At 37.2% G+C, this 19368-nt stretch overlaps 1 protein-coding gene across 3 annotated transcripts in view; it reads right to left on the bottom strand.

Moving 5' to 3' along the window:
* The window catches only part of ctnna2 (catenin (cadherin-associated protein), alpha 2), a 148022-nt gene that overhangs the window by 31466 nt on the left and 97188 nt on the right, over window positions 1-19368 (bottom strand). The window lies entirely within an intron of this gene.

Raw genomic sequence — 19368 nt, 5'->3', positions numbered from 1 at the left:
AAAGAAATTGACTTGCAAACTGTTGAACACCTTTTGAATTATCTTGAAATGATGTCAGGAGGGGAAGCTCAACAGTGAAGAAAGACATACCGTACTATTTTTGGTCATTGGTCCCCAGATCATTACAAATAAAATTTGAATGTGAGCCTAAAAAAGACCCGCTGCTAACAAATTAAATTCAATAAGATCCCCAGGTTCTCCTTGTGGTATATAAAATAATAATAGTAATAAAAATTCTCTAGCATTGCTCAAGTAACTTAGTCCTATCATGCCATGTTTCAATTTTCATGGATGTTGTCGGTGTAGTTGTTTTGAGATTTAAATAAACATGATCTCTCTTTTGATGCTTATTCAGACATTGGCACCAACAAAATAGAATTAAACAAGACACATGCACACACATACACTGTATACGAAATAAATCCGTCAACATTTGAGCGGGATGGCACAGGTATCAGGGGAATACAGCATGCAGACTGGAAAACAATCAGCCCTGCACACAGGGGTACTTCTACTTGCTTTGTCGCGCAGTTGACAGCTCCTTGCAGTCTACCACATGTCTCAACATACATTGCATGACCTGGAGGGGACAAAGGTAAGGTGTGAGGCACTTGGTAACGCCCCATGTCAAGGTAGTTGAGGCGACGGGGGAAATGAAACAGTAAGGGTTGGTGACCCACTGTTATTTACTAGGAACAATGCCTTGGAAGAACAATGCCTTGGAAAATCAATGCCTATTAAGTGCATACATATACATTGCCATGGGAAGGCTGGCCACCAGATGCACGCACCACTGCATAAAAAAAAAACATCCATGGGGTTTATAATGCAAGACTAGTGTTTCAAGCTTGTTTGTTATGATAGAGGATACCATGGGTAGTTCTAAAGAATTATTTTTATCGGGTTTTTTAATAGTTTGGAGTAGGTATACACAAAAAATAAAGAGGTAAAATCAATACAGGCATTTTTAACACAAAATTTATACAAGAATACTGGAAGAAGAAAAACAAAATCAGGCTACTCTCTTCATTTGATTGCAAGGCATAGACAGAGCATGACAATATGAACTTAGGGGAAAAGTCGTTTGATTCCCAACTATTGCCGATGATTGCTCTGTCTCATTTTTTACCACTTTCCTTTCCGTGCTCGCATGCAAGGCAAATTTTGTTCCTGCAGAACTCAACTCTTCATTTTTACTTTAAATGACAAGCTCACTGACGAGTAGCTGATAGAGGCTCTATCTTATACGCAGTTGATTTGTCTGCCTCATGCCTACAGACTTGCACACAGACACGAACATGCATGCAGACACACAAACCACTGATATTGATGTGTTGATGTATCTCAGAGATTCTTAAAATAATTTGTATGTCAAGCTTTTATGATACTTAATCAGAATCAGAATGCCTTTTATTGTCATTATACATAGTATCACGAGATTGGAGCTGCCCAACAGTGCAAAATAAAACTATAAAGTATACAGAAAAGATAAAGTATACAAAAAATATGATAGATTAAGATACCAAAATTGTTACCATAATTGGTAATGTAAAGAAAACAATCCCTATTCACAGGAAGGTGTTCAAAACTACTTTTTTTTCAAACTTGAACAAATAATAACAGTGGATCTTGCTGATGGAATACAAAATATGGTTTTCAGTCACTTCAATTAAGACTCACTGGAGTGTGGCAATACCTGATAACTAATCATGAAAAATGATCATGAAAGAATTTAAATCAGAATCTACCGTCAGAATATGTTCTTTCAAATGACACCGAAGAAATCCGGGTGCAGGGCAACTTAGCTGACAAAAGTAATTCATCAACAAGTAAAATCTTTAATGCTCCTAGGATCTGGTAATTTAAAATCACAGCTGGTTAAAAACAGTTGAGGGAGGTAAACCAGTAATGCTAGTGAGAAGACATTAGAATTGTGCATGAGATAACAAGTGGGGGCGGATGACGACACAGTTCAGATGAGCACGATAACCGGCCCACAGACGCACTGCAGCAGAAAGAAGACTGGAGCCACCTGATCCATAACAAAAGATAAAGCTAGCAATCATATTGCAGTATTACGTCTTTGGTTATTGACCCCCTCCGTAGTACTAAATGTCAAGGAGCCATGATTCTTCAAGTAACTTCCTCCCCAGGCTTCAAAATTTGGATGTCTTAATGAAGAAGGCCATAGGAGGAGAGGGTGGCCTCATTGACAATAATAACAACAACGGTATAAAATTTTATCAAGCTCAGAAGGGGACACTGGGAGGTAATTGAATGTAGTATAAACAAATCATAAAGTCCGCTGTACAAAATGAATGTAGGTTTATACTGATTGTGTGTGTGTGTGTGTGTGTGTGTGTGTGTGTGTGTGTGTGTGTGTGTGTGTGTGTGTGTGTGTGTGTGTGTGCGCGCGCATGGACAGGCACCACAGGGCTGGCTCTTGTGCCCCCCTATAAAGAGAAAAGAACACGGCGTCTCTAAGGTGGCACAAGTACAGTGCTTTACGCTTACTCAACATCGTCTCCTTTTTTTGACGCTATAGTGCAACCACGGGAGGCAGACTGACTTTTTTTTAAGACACCCCGCCTCCTCGAAGAAGCTATTGATTTCTCTTTGCTTCGTCTCCTTCTATCCTGCCCTCCGTATGAGTGCTAGCCAAGCAGTTGGGCTTGGCACAAAAACACAATTATGAAAATGGACCTGTGGGTTGTTTCGTTTAATCTGTATGTACAGTCCTCCAGTCCAACTGCTACGACGACTATTCAAATGGGTTGCAAAGAGGTAAAATTGGAAACGTTCAACCCCTTGCATTATGCAACAGTTGAAATCTGTTGGCATCTAAAACACTCCTGGCCCAAATGATCAGAAATGGACCCAGTTCGGTGCAGACTCACACTTTACTGTCCTCATGTGCTTCAACATCAGAGTTGATGCCTCTTGTCACATACTGACCGCCATCAATTTACAATGAGGCATTCACAGCAAAGGGCTCAGACAGCAATTCACCTCTTCTCCATTTTCACTTCAATGGTTACTCAAACCAAAATGGATCTATGTTTGACATAAATAAAATTAAATACTTAAAACGATTAAAACCATTTAGCCAGCAAACTATCCATCCACAGACAAAAATCTATCTATCTATCTATCTGTCCGTCTGCCCGTTGATCCACACGCCCGCCCGGCTACCTGTCTGTCTGTCCGTCCGTCCATCATCCATCCATCCATCCATCTGGAACGGTCAAAAGATTCTTGGTTCTGTTCATTACTTATGGGCTGAAAGTGGAAAATGAACACACCACGGCTGTCTGATGTGTGCGGCGCATGTAAAGTAAAAGGTGACTTTTATCTACGTCTCATGTAGCTTAATGTCCATCCATCCATTTTCTGAACTGCGTTATCCTCATAAAAGTTGTGGGCGTCCTGGAGCCTATCCCAGTAGTCTTTTGGGCGGCAGGCTACATCCCGAACTGGTCGCCAGCCAATCACAAGGCTTTTAATATCCTATAATGTATAATATATCTGACTTTGTTGTAATAAAGATGAATAACTTGCTTGCTTGCTGAAAAATACATTAAAAAGGACTTTGACAAAGACGATAAATCATGAAATCATAATCACTTTTGTGTGGGGAAATAAAAAAACACAATTATATTATTTTCCAAAAATTGGACAGCCTCAAAATACTACAAAAATACTAAGAAAAAGAGCATCAATGACGATAAATGATAGCTAGCACAATCGTGCATTTCACCACCTTAGATAGCATTACCAGTACTGCATTGCTGCGCCCCAAATAGTAAATTACGGGGGGAGATCAAGGTATTCCAGAGAAAAATGCCAAAAAGTGTCAGAAAGTTTGGTCTCAGTGGCCCATGACCTGTCACTCATCTCAGTCACACTCTACTTCACTATCCAGCACCTATTATCAACTGGGATTTCACTTAACCTTGTGGTGGTGCTACTTGTAGCATGGAATTATTCCTTGTGACTGAATACCCTCTATATGAGGAAAAGTTGAGCATATAGTTTTTGTTGATACTGTTGACCAGTGATTCTCAACTCCTTTTCTCCTGGATCAGGAAAATATTATTTAGTCAGTGCATGTATAGTTGGTACAAATATCGTACCATTGTTCATCTATCTATCCTAGTGACATACAGTGACAGACAAAATCAGTGATTGGGCTGAAAGACGCATTGGGGAACACTGCCAGAAACTACAATGACTATTTATTGATAATCAGATCAATATATTTCCATATTTGCTTATTTTTTCAAACAGTTTTTGAGAATGCAAATGTACCTAATTAATTGTCTTGCTTCACTTGATAATAGTGATACAGTCTCCAACTTTTTCGAGTTGATCCAACGTGTATGGGACCATGCCAAATCTCCTACAAACTGTGAAAACAGCAAGACCTTGACATTTCTCCACGTCACATCCTTCTGCCTTCTCACATCAATCTGATGCAGAAGAAAAGCATGATTAGTCCCGCCGCATAATAGATGCATGCGGTGGGAAAGGTCAGCAGTTGTCAGACCTTAATGCCTAACCTTTAAAGTGGGGGTTGTGTAGAGGGAAGATGAAATTAAATCAAATGAGCAGTGGGAATAACTTTTTGAAACACAGACTATTTATGTAAGTCAATAAATGTTCATTTTACATCAACATGTGAAACATGGTGGATAAAATGCCAAGATCACAGTTCAGGGAGCACAAAAACACGATTCTTGATTTGTAAACGTGATTACAGATTGTTGTTTAACAAAGTCTGTACTTGTCAGTAGAAAAAAAAATCACAGCCACAATGAATATACCATATTTTCCAGACTATAACCACACTTTGAACCCTGTGGTTTATAGTCCAGTGCGGCTTATCTATGGATTTTTTATGATTCTTGATGATGTATGATTTGTGCATATTCTCCTCTATATGGAAATTAAATATTAAAACACTTGTTGTTTACAGTCCAGTGTGGCTTATATATGAACAAAACAGGATTTCCCCCTAATTTTAGTTGGCGCGTCCTGTAATTTAGTGCCATTTATAGTCCAGAAAGTATGGAACATTAGTGGAGAGTTTTTTTTTTTTTTTTTTGTAGAACATGTAGGTTGAAGCGCTGAAAGCCCATTGACCTAAAAGTGTAAGACTGTCTGCAACATGAAATAGTCGTCCTTTAATTATGATTTGAAATAAACTTTATGTCAATAATATGAGCAGCTAATGTGCAGCTAATGTTTTGATTTGTAGCTAATGCAGCTAATTTTGATTTATATTACTTTACTGAATATCCATACATAAATTTTTTTTGAATGGCTTATTGTAACCAGGGCGGGCTGGAGCTTATCCCAGCTGTCATTGGACTAGAGGTGGGATATGCCGGCCAATCACATACTTCAATATAAATAAAATATATACCATATAATGCTGCGGGGCAGTTCATTTAGTGCAGCCTCTTCTCTGAAAATTCAAATGCAAAGAGATAAAAAATTGGTGAAACAGAAAACAATAAAAAAATAACAGCAGACCTAGAAATGTTTTATGTAACATCTTTCTATGAAATACACACTTCGAGCAATCATAAAATGGGCCAGAAACTTGTTTTACGTCATCATTTCGAAAGGTGTGACTCAGCACAATGTAGGTGTTGCTTTGAAATATGTGATGGACATTTGGCTCCATTTTCTTTATCAACTACAGGGGAACAAACAATTTCAGGTTTTTTTTTTTTTTTCAGCATATGATGAGCAATGAGCAGAATAATATTTTTTGAAAGTTGATTTTTCTGTCGAATTTATAGCACTTGGGACTAACTTAAGAGTGCCTATTGTGGTCACATCAACAAGTGTACTCAATTCTTCCTTGACTGTTTACGACAAGATTGATCAGCACTTATTGCACACAATCAACTTGCTATATAGCAATTCATTATTTAAGTGCTTAATTAGTGTGCCTATCCTTAGGAAAAAAAAATAAAGAAACACAACAACATTAAATATGTATCCTATCAGACAAGCTGAGTTGAAAATATGCTGGTGCGATTTTGGGCATCGGAACAACAAATCTTTTTCGGGTGCCTTCCTATGTGGTGATGATGCACTATATAAAATGTATATTACAAATATGGAATTGATACTAGCATAAAACAGTAGGAGTTGGAAGGCTCTAAGAAGGATTGCTCCTTAGGGAGGAATGCTTGAACATTTCCACAGTAAATAAGACTTTCAATCTTCACTTTCCACCTTGAAAAAGCTGTTTTGTATGAAGAACTCATTAAAACACGCCGCCTCTATCGGAAACAGTGGCCTTAATGCTTCTGCCTTACGAGCAGCCGGAACGCAGCCTGCAGCATTTAAGGCTATTTCCATAACACATATAAAACAGAAGGCAGGCTGTAGGAGTCGTGATCAGGGCAGTTTCACAGCTGCCATCCCAGGAGTGTTGTTACTGCACTGGGTAATTGGATATTCAAAAAGAGGCCTTCTGTTCAACCTATACTGACACCAAGCTACGTTTATAATCGTGATGCTGATCATATTTTTCATATTAATGACTACGAGGACTGATAAAGTGTCAGATAACTATTATTTATAGTATCCAGTCCGAACAGAAGTGATATGATGGCTGAACACATTTCTGCATTATAGTTCAGAAAGTTTGCATTTTCTTCCTTCTTAATTATCAGACTAATAATTTAACCTAACATGGGTCAATTTATTAAACAAAAACTGGTCAATAAGAGAGTGACTGTCCCAGTGATATTGTAAAAACTATTACTACTACTACTATCACGTTAGTGATTTTAGACTGAACATATAAATATTTTTGTGATCATGAATTGAATTATCACTGTTAGTGGTATTATACAGTGACAACATTTCTAAATATTAATAAAAAACCTCAAATACACCATAAACCCGTCAAAAGTATTGGAACCATTTTTATTTTTAAAACAAACGTAAAATCAACAACCTAATTTACTCAATGCTAGGCTCCACAAATATATAAAACATGAATAAGATAACAGTGATCAATATACTTCATAGTGTGGGAACTCGATTAAAACAATCAAAGCTTTGAAATGACTCAATTTCAAAACACTATCAGGCCCGTTTTTAATGAAGTACCAATTGTAAGCATGATATCAAGCTACATTTTGAACTGACAATATTCACAAGGCTTTAACGGTAAAGTTTCAGACCGTATGGAATCATTGTCTTTTACGTGAGAACTGAAGACAGTGATACCTGAACTTCAGGGATTGAATTTCTTTTTTTTAATTGCTGTCATGCAACATGCATACGCACTATCAAATAAACACTCCCTCGTTATCTGAAAGAAAAAAAAAGAAAAAACTACTCGGCAGATAATTGACATAATGAACAAAATAAAAAGATCATAATCATAGCAATAACAAAATTCGGTTAAGAAAGTGACAGGCTCAGCCATGGTATTTGTACTAAATGGTTCTTCATGGCACCAAGGAGCCCGACCAGAAATCTTTGCTACCCAAACAAAACAAAAGATCGCAGTAAGTGTTTGGAAATAGTGAAGCAATTAAAATCTGGAAACTTGCAGTCTATGCAGTTCTCTCATCGTTGTGCAACGTCTGTCTTCCATATTTGCACTTTACAAGCCATTCCTAATATCAGAATTAACTCAATGGAGCATAAGCAGATTTCCACGCGGAATTGTGGTGTTTTGACTAAGAATTTATATGCTTCATCACAAGAACATCTGCGAGGCTCTTTACTTTTACGGCACAGTAATAGCAAATTTAAAACTTATAGCATAATGAAACCTTAATGACTATGGGAAAGTTAATAACATGGATTTAAATGTAATCACTAAAAAACTACATATTTTCGTTCATAGCCATGAAGACATGTTCTTCTGGATTAAAGGTTTATCAATTTGGGGCGAAGGGAGGTGTGGACTGGACTGGTCGCTAGTTAAAGTAAATAGTCACAACCACACTTGCAGACAGTTTAGACGAGGGGTTTCAAACTCACCAGCTTACGCGATTTAACGACCCTCTATTTGAAATCAAAGTTTAAGGTGAGAAGAGTCTGCAAAATTCATTGTGCCATCTTTTTTTAACCATTACGGGCTACCATCGCTCAGGCTTCCGACAGCTTCCTATGGTGTTTGTTGGCAAGATAGCCAAAGGATATAAGAAACTTTAGTCACTTGATTGGCACGTGATTTGGGATGGAATTAAATTCTGTTTGCCATGTGAAAAGATTTTTAGTTGCGTCTGAGAGCACATTTCAGAATAGTGTGTGAGCATGAAAAAGCCAATATTGAGAGCACCATGACAGCATTTCAGTAGTGTTCATAAGAGTGTTTCACTAGTAAGCGTCGAGAGGTCATCGTGACTTGTCAAGATGACCATGTGCCTTTTGAGAGCCAATATGTTCTTCACTAATAACTTAGTAAGTCAAAGTACTGGTTTGAACTCACTCGTCATTATCTTTAAGCCATACTGAGGATCACATCTCCTTCCTCCCTCAAGCTGAGTTGCTTTCAAAAATAAGAATATTTGATGTGTTAAATCAAAGTACAATGGACGACGAACGCCGCTAAATATTTTTTTTAAATAAATGTATATGTCACGTGTATAACGTATGTTGCAACAGTTGGGAGTCCTGGCGCAAAACACTCAAGCAACATGATTGAGATATGCAGATAAGACCCCCCCTGGTAAGAGAGTGGATGGCTTCTTCTACCCCATTAATCAAATGACAATGCACTGTGACTAAGAGCAGCTTAGCGGGCCTCGCTTGTCTCTATTGACTCCACTTTTCACTTAGCATGGAACTATGCATTCAGGCACGATGACAGCAATGGATGACAAATTTAAGAGACTGCAACAACTGCAATGGTTTCCATAGTTACTGAAGCGAGTCACCTACCACATTTGCAAGTGACAGTGGAGAAATGCAAAATAATGACGAGATACTGTGAGCTGTTAAAAAGTCCGTTTATGAAAGAGTTTCATTCATATCAATTTGTGTAAAATTATCTTCATCTCAGGCTCCATCGCAATTAGAGAAAACTGCAAGAATGCTCCCCTATATCGATTTAGCAACAAAACAATCAATGACTGATTTTGAAATAAATAAAGGCAAGCAGATATTTAATGACTAAAAAAATAATCACAATATAGTTTTGTTAGAAAAATAATTAGATGAAATGTGCTTTTATATAACTACCCAACAGAAAAAGAACAAAAACAAAAGGAGCAGATGTTCACATTTCAAAGTGTAATTTTATGGCCTAAATCCTTGCAATTTAGCAGAGTATTTATGCCACTTTAGCTAAGAAAACAAATTGGGTACAAATAGGCTATAAAAATATTGCTTAGACTGGAGGTCAGCAACTTCAAATACTCAAAACAATTTGGACCATCTCCTACAGGAAAATAAACACCCAGCGCCAAAACGATTTTGACATCTTAAGTGAGGTGCAGAGTATAAGCATGATTGTGAACATATTCCACCATGCAATTGAGTCATTTTAACGATGAAAATAAATCCTCGTTTGAAGATTACTTTCAAATAAAATAGTCAATATCCATGAGTCATCCTCACATTTATGCAATGACTAAATAGCTCAATTATCCACCAGCAGCAAACCAAAATGTAGTGTTTCTATTCCATTAAGTGCGTGCAATCTGTCAACTCAAATTAAAAAGGACTATTTAACTTAACAATGCGAAATATATTTTCGTAAAATTATAGCCAAATAATACATTCATTTTACCTGGGTAATGAAATGTTCACTCCTGAACGTAAAGCAATGGCACATCAGACCTTTTAGACGTCTCCTTCATTTTTACACATGATTTTTAATATAGTTCATGTTGCACATATTTCTTGGATTTACATTACATGTTGACAATTTTATTTCTATTTAGAGTTAAATTGTTGACATTTTTCTCTTGTTCAGTAATATTCTTCAAGAAAAGTGTGAAGGACTTTACCTAGCTGAGAAAATATGATAATTATCTCAGATTTAAATTTTTTAGATGATATTAAACATTGACATTCAAAGTGTTTAGTGGTAAAGATTAGTAAGCTAACTTAAGATGTAAGATCATTGAAATAGATTTAAAAAGCAGGAAAAATAGATCCGCTTTATATGCATTACATTTTATCCAAAATAATTTGAAGGACAAGGATTCAGAGGAGCTCTGACTGTTTGCCTTGGGCATCCAAAAACAGCTCGAGCATTGATGACACGAGACAGCTGGGAGCTGAAACAACCCATGTGAATTGCATGACAAGTTGGCCATCGAAACTTCATATGTACATCGCGGTAATATGCTTCAATTGTGCAGAGATATTCTCACTCTAGCAACAGGACACTTTTTTTTTTTTCCGGTTGGTTGTTAAGGGATTGGTGAGGTGACGAATGGACAGCATGAATGCTAGACAACATCTCCAACTGACGTGTTGTCAAACACATCACAATTATCTGCCACCTATTTTGGTTTGTTTTTAACATGTTTAAGCAATCTGAACCATGTTTTTTTTTTTTTTTTAAATATAAAAAATAGCATGACTGGCTTGATTCGGCATGCATCCCTTGCGAATGACATCATTAGTATATGACGTAAAATGCTGGTGTCATCATAAAAAGTATGAGGATGTATATTTAAACATTAAACACGCATGCAAAAAAATTTAAATTGGTTGGGATTAATTTAACAGTCCTTTAAGTGCTCTTGGTCAAATGAACTCTTACAAACTACCAGAAGTAAGGTACACAATTCAATTGTAAAACAACCTTCTATGTTTGTACCGTTCAACTGAACACAAAATTATAGTGATATAATTTTACATACAGACTAATTTTAAGAGATTAGATGCTCAAAGATGAAACTAGAGCTCTGCAGTGAGTCAAACCCATCTAGTCAAGATACAGTACACTTAAAAATGGGCCAGAGACAAATGACTATGCTTCAGTTCAGCTTTGCAGAGCAGCTAGTACAAACATCTCCTTCTTTTTGTGACACCGCAGGGATTGTAACTGCTCTGTGGTGTACTTGTCACATGTGGCACAGGAGCAAAGACTGTTTGTTAGCCCCGTCTCACTGGAGATGTCCACTTCAGTCTAATCTCCAAGGAAATGGCCACAAGAAGTTGGCTGTCAGATAGGAGAGCTGCTGGCCCACAACAGCATAGGGTCAAGAGTGGAAATATCCCACACATTGAGCAAAAAAGAGGCATCTTTAGTAAATGTCTAATCGGGGGTGACTTGAATTGAGATGCAAATTGGCTGTTAAGAACAAATGCTGGATCAACATTTGTGGATTTGAGTCAGAATAAATTATGACAGCACTTGCAAGTTCGAATGTGTGACATGTATACTATGTACATGCGTCATGTGGAGGCAAGTGGGGTTCTTCAAGCGATATAGCCAGAAGTGTTTGTGCATGTATAGGAATAGTGATGTCATTATGTCCAGCAAGCCTATGTAACTTGCCAAAGCATCGGCTTGGCTATCCTATTCAGGTAAGAGTTTATCATATTAATATAAACCTAAGGAACAGTTGGCTCCTCATCTCATTGCAATGCACAATTAACAGGACGTAAGAATAGAAAGACAGTCACAAAGGCATTTACACGTTCAATTTCAACTGGTTAAATTAACAATGCTTCGTCGACCAATTAACAAACATGAGAGCATCGAGTGTTGCCCTTACAGTAAGCATGATACAAATGAAGACCTCCTCCTCCGCTTCCAAACGCTGAGTTTATTTGAGCCTGATTTGCTCGTTATATGCAAACATGTATGCAACTAACTGCTATGGCAGATTGCATGCACACAAAAGTAACTCATGACATTCCGATGAATTATGTCTCACTTTATGGAGGAATGTTAAGTGTTCTGTAAAGGCAATTTCAAATGGAACCTTGCGTATAAATGCACTTCCGATGTTCTGATATTTAATGATGTTGATTGATGAGCTTCAGTGCTGGTTGATTTGAACATTGAACATTAGTGTAGTGGCAAAAGTACTCGAAATAGCCACAGCCGAGCCGAATGTTTACATATCCATGTTTGCGCAATTGAGCGCGAAAAAATGAAATTTAAGTGCATCCATTTGCACGTGCAATGAACACAGCCCGGAGCAAGTATAGCATTTTATACAGCTTTATACATTGGAGAGTCGTACGCATTTCCCCCTGGGTCTGCTCCCACTGCAGCAATTTGAAGCATTTCTTTAATGCCAAGTATGATGTTTTTGTTGTCAAATTGGTAAAAAAAAAAAAAGGAGGGCCTAACAAACTAATAGATTTCTCTCTTGCTACGTCAAATTAGATGTTAGTGCAGAAAATGTGGTAAATGTAAATCACTTTCTGAATCACAGCGTACACATGTGACCTGGAATGTACCTTGAAAAAACTGTATTATACCACAGATCAGCAAACATCTCATGACAACTTGCTTGAACATCCCCCATAGCAACAGCAATTTACCTTCAATGAGGTGTGAAGAAAAAAAAAAAAAAAACCTGTAGCTACCAGTCAAGCAATAACACCAGATGGGTGAATGCATATGGATTAAATTAACCCTGAATAATATTTTACATTTGGATTGCACTGCATTTTACACTACATTCTAGTGCACACATATTGAAGCAATGTAGTTAACAAGTAGCACTTATTCAACATCCACTTACAGAATAGGTTTGTAATTTTATTTACTTATTTTTTTGCATGAATACAGATTGTTTCAGTTAGCTAAAATAGCTACTAAAACTTTATGGTTAAGAAATTTTAGTGGCATCCTCGATAGATTTATTTTTAGTTAGTTATTTTGTATTTAAAAAGAAAAATGCCTCACTATACTAGAACTGAACATTGAGATAAATACCACTTGGTCCCAAAAAGCTCATTAAATCTTAAACTAGAATTTCCCATTAGATGAGGAAAGTGGTAAGAACCATTAAATATTAACTGCTGCCAATATTGTAACACTGCAGCGCAATTTATTTTATTTTCTGTCTACTATTTTTTTTTCATGTATTGTGAACAGTACGATTTTGTTCATGTATTGTGAACAATACCAATATTTTTTTAATCTAATCTGTAGGTGCATATAAACAAGCAGACACTCTTCATTACCAAAACATAACCATTATATTAACCATTGATATTTTTAAGGGCAGCTGTGGTATTTGGTGGCAGTCAAATATTTTATATATTATTGCAGTTTTTTTGGGTTGTGTTTATTTGTGCTCTATTTTAAGTACTGCAAAGTATTCAACAAATTTGACTTTTCTACCAAATGCAAGGTAGACATACCTTGTGAAAAGCACCACAATTTATGAAGAGCTCATATAACTGGTTCAAACCATTGCACTTTAGCGGTCATGAACTATCTGGGACAAAACCATCTTTTTCCCCCTTCACTCACCTAATTAGTCAGCGGTGGGCAGCGCGTGACATCCTTAGTTTGCGTTATTCAGCATTTGTACGGTGGTAAAATGCCGCGGCTCTAATTAGGAGGGATGATCTATTTTCCATAATGAGAATTGATTGCTTTTCTTCTGCACCACCAAGCATTTTCTATCTTTCTCTCACTCTTCCTAAATGAAGGCCCCGGTCTCTCTTGCTTGTTCTCTAATGCAGGCACACTTCAGAGCTGTACCTAGAAAAAAGACTAAATGAAGCACTCTGTGATTAATGGGCCTAATATCCAGAAGATTTGATTTGGCGATGACAGCCACTTCACCTCAAAAGCCTTTTGATTACCAGATTTAAATTCAAGTGAAAAAAAGTTAAACTGCTAACAGATGACAATTTTACTAATTTCCTGGTCGCACGTAGGGAGCTATTTTGGTAGACAAGCACCCGTGCACCTGCCGCAAAAACGGGCACAAATTCATTTTCAAGTCTAGTCTCGCGTGGTTGGAGTCATACTGCACACAAATCAGCTTCGCTCCCAACGCACCTGCTAATTTGGTGACAGAAAGTCGCGGGCACATCGTCATTAACATGCAAGGGCAATGGTTTAGTTTAGTAGAAATAAAAAGTCTGAAAATGTATTTGGAAGAACGTGAATTTGAAAATTTGATTAATTAAAGAATCACTCCAATTCCTAATCTAGTTTAAGGCCAACATTACTGGCTCTGAAAGTTATGGGCAGATTAAATTGACATGGCAGCACATTTAGGCCGAATCTGAAAAATAAATCTAACATACACCAAGCCAAAAGCCAAAAAGCCAAAAGCAATGCAACAAATTAAAGTGAACAGACTGTTAGGAGTCTATTCCAGTGTTTACCATGATGTTGAGGATAGCAGGGAAGGCTATGCTGGCCTTAATAGGCACCCATTGCTATACAACCCCACTATATTCACAATTTTCCAGCAATATGAGTGTCATCGTTATGGTATTTTAAGTTTTTTTCAGCCGTTGCCCTTTTTTCCCCTCGAGCAACCACAAAGTTATCTACTAATTACAATGCATAGCGTTACATAAAATAGCTTAATAAATCGTCTGCATCATGCAGTGCGCCGAAATTAGACAACTTGTAAAACAGTAAGCCTACACTATAATCTTGTCACTTCCCATGGGTGTCAGAGCATCCTGAGCTTTGAATACAAAGGCAGCCGCTCTATGTGGCTTTGCAAGTCGGTGCCGATGTTGTGTAAACACCGCTGCTGCTGTTTGCCACTTATTTAGCACATGTTAATATTACATGAGAAAGAAAAGCCCTTTGATGATGTGAGTGAACACTCAAACTGGGGCTTTTCTCTTCAGGGAAGATGGAGATAGGTGGTGGAGCAGGCCCTTTGAGATATATTTCACTTGTGCATTGGTAATCCAACATATAAGGAATTTAAAATGAATGGAATCGTTGTGGTTGTTGATATTACAACTTGCTATAGCTTACACAGCAAGCAGTAGTAAGCAATGGGATGAAACAATTGATAATGAATGCATGTTGTTATTATTGGCACTCCAGTCAGCTGAGAGCTGAAATGTATTTTTCATTGTGAATTGTTTAACAGTTGACAGCAGTAAAACATACATAAATCTACAGGACTGAAGCAAAACCACAGGGACCCAAAATGAACAGCGTAAGCGATCAAGTCATGACTTTGGGATGGGTTTTTCTAATGTTTTGGGGGAAAGACATACAAGTCACGATTGAAAACGTATTAATTTTGACTCAATTAAAACAAGATGGTAAGGCCATTTTTTTCAAACTACATTAAGTTTCATTTTTCAGGGGGGAGGCATTACTGCTGGCGTTGAGCAGAAATCTCACATTTCAAAAACCATGACTTTTCAGATCAACAAACATATGGCATATTTGCTGAGACATTAATACTGCAATGTCAAAGAGACAAGCCATTTTCAAACATTAGACCGGCCAATATTTCTTTTAAAACAACAGATCCAAGAGTAGACTAACCTATATCATAGGAACAAAATAAAAAATGACTACATTTGGAGGAGGGGCTGCCTTGTGAATAGCAAAATTCACATTTGACATAAATTGACATTTATAGAAATGAATAATTAAAAGCAACCCCCCAACAATGATTGCTGTTGAAGGCCAAAGTATTGTTAAGCGTAAAAATGAATACAGACATCCTTCATTACGAAATGTACCTACATTCTCTTTTCAAAACCTACCTTCATAACTAAACCTTGAAGCCATAAAAAGGTTCTGGGTGCAGTTTTCTTCTTTCTATTGTCAGCTATTAACCAGACATGTAGCGGTTGTCTGTCCGACTGATATAAAATATTTAAACAAAGTGCTCTTAGAGAAGCACATGATTCCATTCAAATGCTCATATATGCCTTGGGAGCATTTTCACAGCGTGTCGAGACACTCAAACCACAATGTCATCAATAGACCTCTACGTGACAAGAACAAGAGAATCAGTTTTAGTTGAGAGAATAGACTCAGGATAACGACTTAACCTGTCTGTGAGTGGAAACAGCCAGGTACACGACTTAATTTTTCAAATCCAGCATTGGTGGTTTTCTCTTAAGACACTCTGAGCTTGATGATAAAGTTACAAATTGGACCAGCAAACCAAGTCCGGGCCCAGGTTGGTTGCTGAAATTTTAGGAGATGGTGGTCTTCTGGCTGAAGGATGTTCATGGCAAGAAGAAAATCGTGGAATTTGGAGGCAGGAAATTGGTAACCAAAGTTGTAGGTTAGTTGCAGAGGGGAGGACATCATAAGGCTCTGATGATGAAACTAAACCTACTGGACTCTATGTCCATGCAATCTACAAATAGTAGGTTTCATTTAAAACATATTATTCCTAGCACTGTATTTGTAGGAAATCAAGGTCATAGTATTTTTTTCCTCAGTATGTTCATTAAATGAACGTGTCCTCAGATTATAAACCCAACATTAATCACTGTATGTCAACTAAGACGAGCTCAATGATTTTCACGTTGACACACATGGATGTTGTCACTGCATTATTCATGTTAAAAAAATAAGATAATAAATGACTCAGAGATAAAAGGGACATTATGGGGCATCTAAAGTGAAATGACTAAACCCCCATAGGCTCATGACAGTCATGGGTTTCTAATTCACTGTGTACCGTATTATAGATCCTACTTGGCATAACATAAATACGTTAAATGTTCCCCTTTTACTCTGATTTCGCAAATCTCGTTTGCTTAATGCACTTTGTGTCACATCTTAAAAAATACAGGAATCTCATGACCACTTGGTTTGTATCACTGTTACAGAGCAGAGCTTTTTGGGGAATTGTGCCATTAGGTTTGTCTAAGAACTAAGTACAAATTGCTCAACAAAGGTTTGGTCTGATGTGTCACAAACACTGCCATCAATCATTGCGTTCTGTGACGATAATGGGGCCAGGAATTGTCTTTTGGGATGTAGGACTGTCTTTTACAAGCACATACTTAGTGGCAAAATAATCTTTTTCATGGTGAAAGACAGTAGAGATGTAACACAAAGATTCTAAATGTCAGATTGAGGTTAAAAGATTGCTTGATTGCATCCTGGAGCACAGCTGTCTTTCTTCAAAAAATGGGCTGATGACCAAATACCCCAGAGGCATAAGCACTGACTCAGAGATATTACAAAGACACCAAAAGGGAACTCTACTGAGGACGTCAGTGTTTGTAATCGGGATAAAAGTCAGAATTTATGTATTTGGTCTGTATAAAGTGGATGTTTATTGGTTTGTGCTCCATTTGTAATATGTTTGATATCAATACTATTTCTTCATTATTGACACAACTTCAAAAAGCCACAACAAAAATATTCAATTTTAGTTTGTATATAAAAGATTAGCAGTCGCACATTTTCTTCAATTAATCCTGTATGGGAAGGTCATCCAGGGTAATATGAGGTAAAATAGAGGATGAACATTTCCATTGTCATGTTAAAGAGCTCAGCCACAAAGAAAGAGGAAGTAGTATCAAAACTTACTCCTCACACTATTTATCTAAGATTCAAGAAATTTTATTGGAGAATGGTCAGCGTTACAGTAGAAAGTATTGCAAGAGTACTGTACTTTAGGAGGAAGGCTAAGACTAAGTCAAGGTCAAGGGAAACTTTTACTCTGACGTTAGAAAATGATGAAGTGTAACGTCCTCTCTAAGTCTAGGAATTTCTGGTACATGCACATTTTCCCTGCAGTGGCAATAAAAAGGAAGCATGGTGACTTTTTAAAAGATTGGATATTCATCATGTGCTTAAATTAATAATAACATATCAGTAAAGAGTGTACTAATGCACTGATGGAAAGCTGGGCATGCTGCATTACTAAAATGTTATGAGGATGCAAAGTATATATGGAAACGTGATTGTGGGTGTGTAAGAATGGAAAAAAAAGATATATATCCATCCACCACAGGAAAAATGCACTGTGGAAAGTAATTAAAGAAAATGCTGGGATATCATGAGACCTTTAACATGAGGTTAGATTGAATACTAATCACTCATAAATTTTTATAAATGTATACAGTACATAGACTCCAAGTACAAGAGCCAATGACTTATTTAGGTCATTCCCATCTACTCCTCGAATCAAAAGGCACATTTGACATCTCAAATGCACTCCACACTTTTTTTACATTTGTATCTGCCTACAATTTTGAAAACCGTGCATCATTATAATTGCTACTTTGTGTTGTTGGATCACAAAATCATTTGCAGTCAATTTGTGATTTTAAGATTGTAAATTGTGAAAACATTTAAATGAGAATGATATGTTCAAGGCACTGCACAAACCTATCTGCATTTGATTACACAAATGACTTCAACCACAAATCACAATTAACAAAACCACAAAAAAAGAAACTCTGAGAGTTAAGGAATTCAACAAAAGGTATAGTAGATTTCATCTGCCCGATGTCCTTGGTTGAACAAAGTTTGAAGGTCGGGCATAAAGGACCAAGTGCAAGGTTGACATCAGCCAGGTATCTCAGCTCATCAGCAAACAGTTGGGGTGTACCAAAAGGTCACTCAAATCACTCCCAGCTCAAGTCGTCTTAAGTGACAGTGTGTTAAGCAAAAGGTTACTTTGAATGGGCCATGAGAACAAAAGGGAACTCCTACTCAAGGGCAGAGGAATTTATCACACAGTAGTTACATTTAAGCCTTTTGAAAACCTTTTGAAGACCTTTGTGAAGCTCAAGTTTCAAATTCTTAAAATAAAAAAAAGTATATGGGGATGTGGCATAATCACAAATTACTTGCAGTTTCATTAACAAGGATATTAATGGAAACTACAAAGCTGGATTTAACCATGAATTATTTTTCACTTAGTAATCCAGGAAAAGGGTCATATGGAAATGGGGCCTAATTGCTATTGACAGTTAAAAATAAATGATCAAGACACACAAACGTCAGCATTTGCTAGAATTTTTCAAAAGTGGGTTGATTCGGCAAACTGAGACCATCATCATAAACACAAAGTTCCAAAAGTTGCGAGATGCCAAACCAATTTCCAGTATGGGTCATCAACTAACATGGCTGGTCAACATGACTGTCACATTTGGTGGCGAGCGTTAATATATAATATATATATATGTAGATATTTTCTGCTTCTCAACAACAATCAAAGTTAGTCACATGCCGCATTATTATCATGACCATGTTATATTTGATAAAGAAGGACAAATGGCAAAAGATGTAGGTGAGAGTGATCTCTGCAGTTACACAACACTTACCTGTATGTGGCATGAAGTCTATTCAAGTTCACATTTGCAATCATTTCATCACTGCAGGCTCCCGTGAAAGCAGTAGCTTTATTCTGGTTATCAAAGCAATGCAAAGTTTGCCAAATTGGCAGCAGCCTCTCCATGCATCACTTAATACATGTCAGTTTCTTCGGT

Source organism: Syngnathus acus, chromosome 1 (genome assembly GCF_901709675.1).
Source record: "Syngnathus acus chromosome 1, fSynAcu1.2, whole genome shotgun sequence".
NCBI lineage: Eukaryota > Metazoa > Chordata > Actinopteri > Syngnathiformes > Syngnathidae > Syngnathus > Syngnathus acus.
The sequence above is the reverse complement of the archived record's forward strand: the minus strand, read 5'-3'. Positions and strand labels throughout refer to the sequence as shown.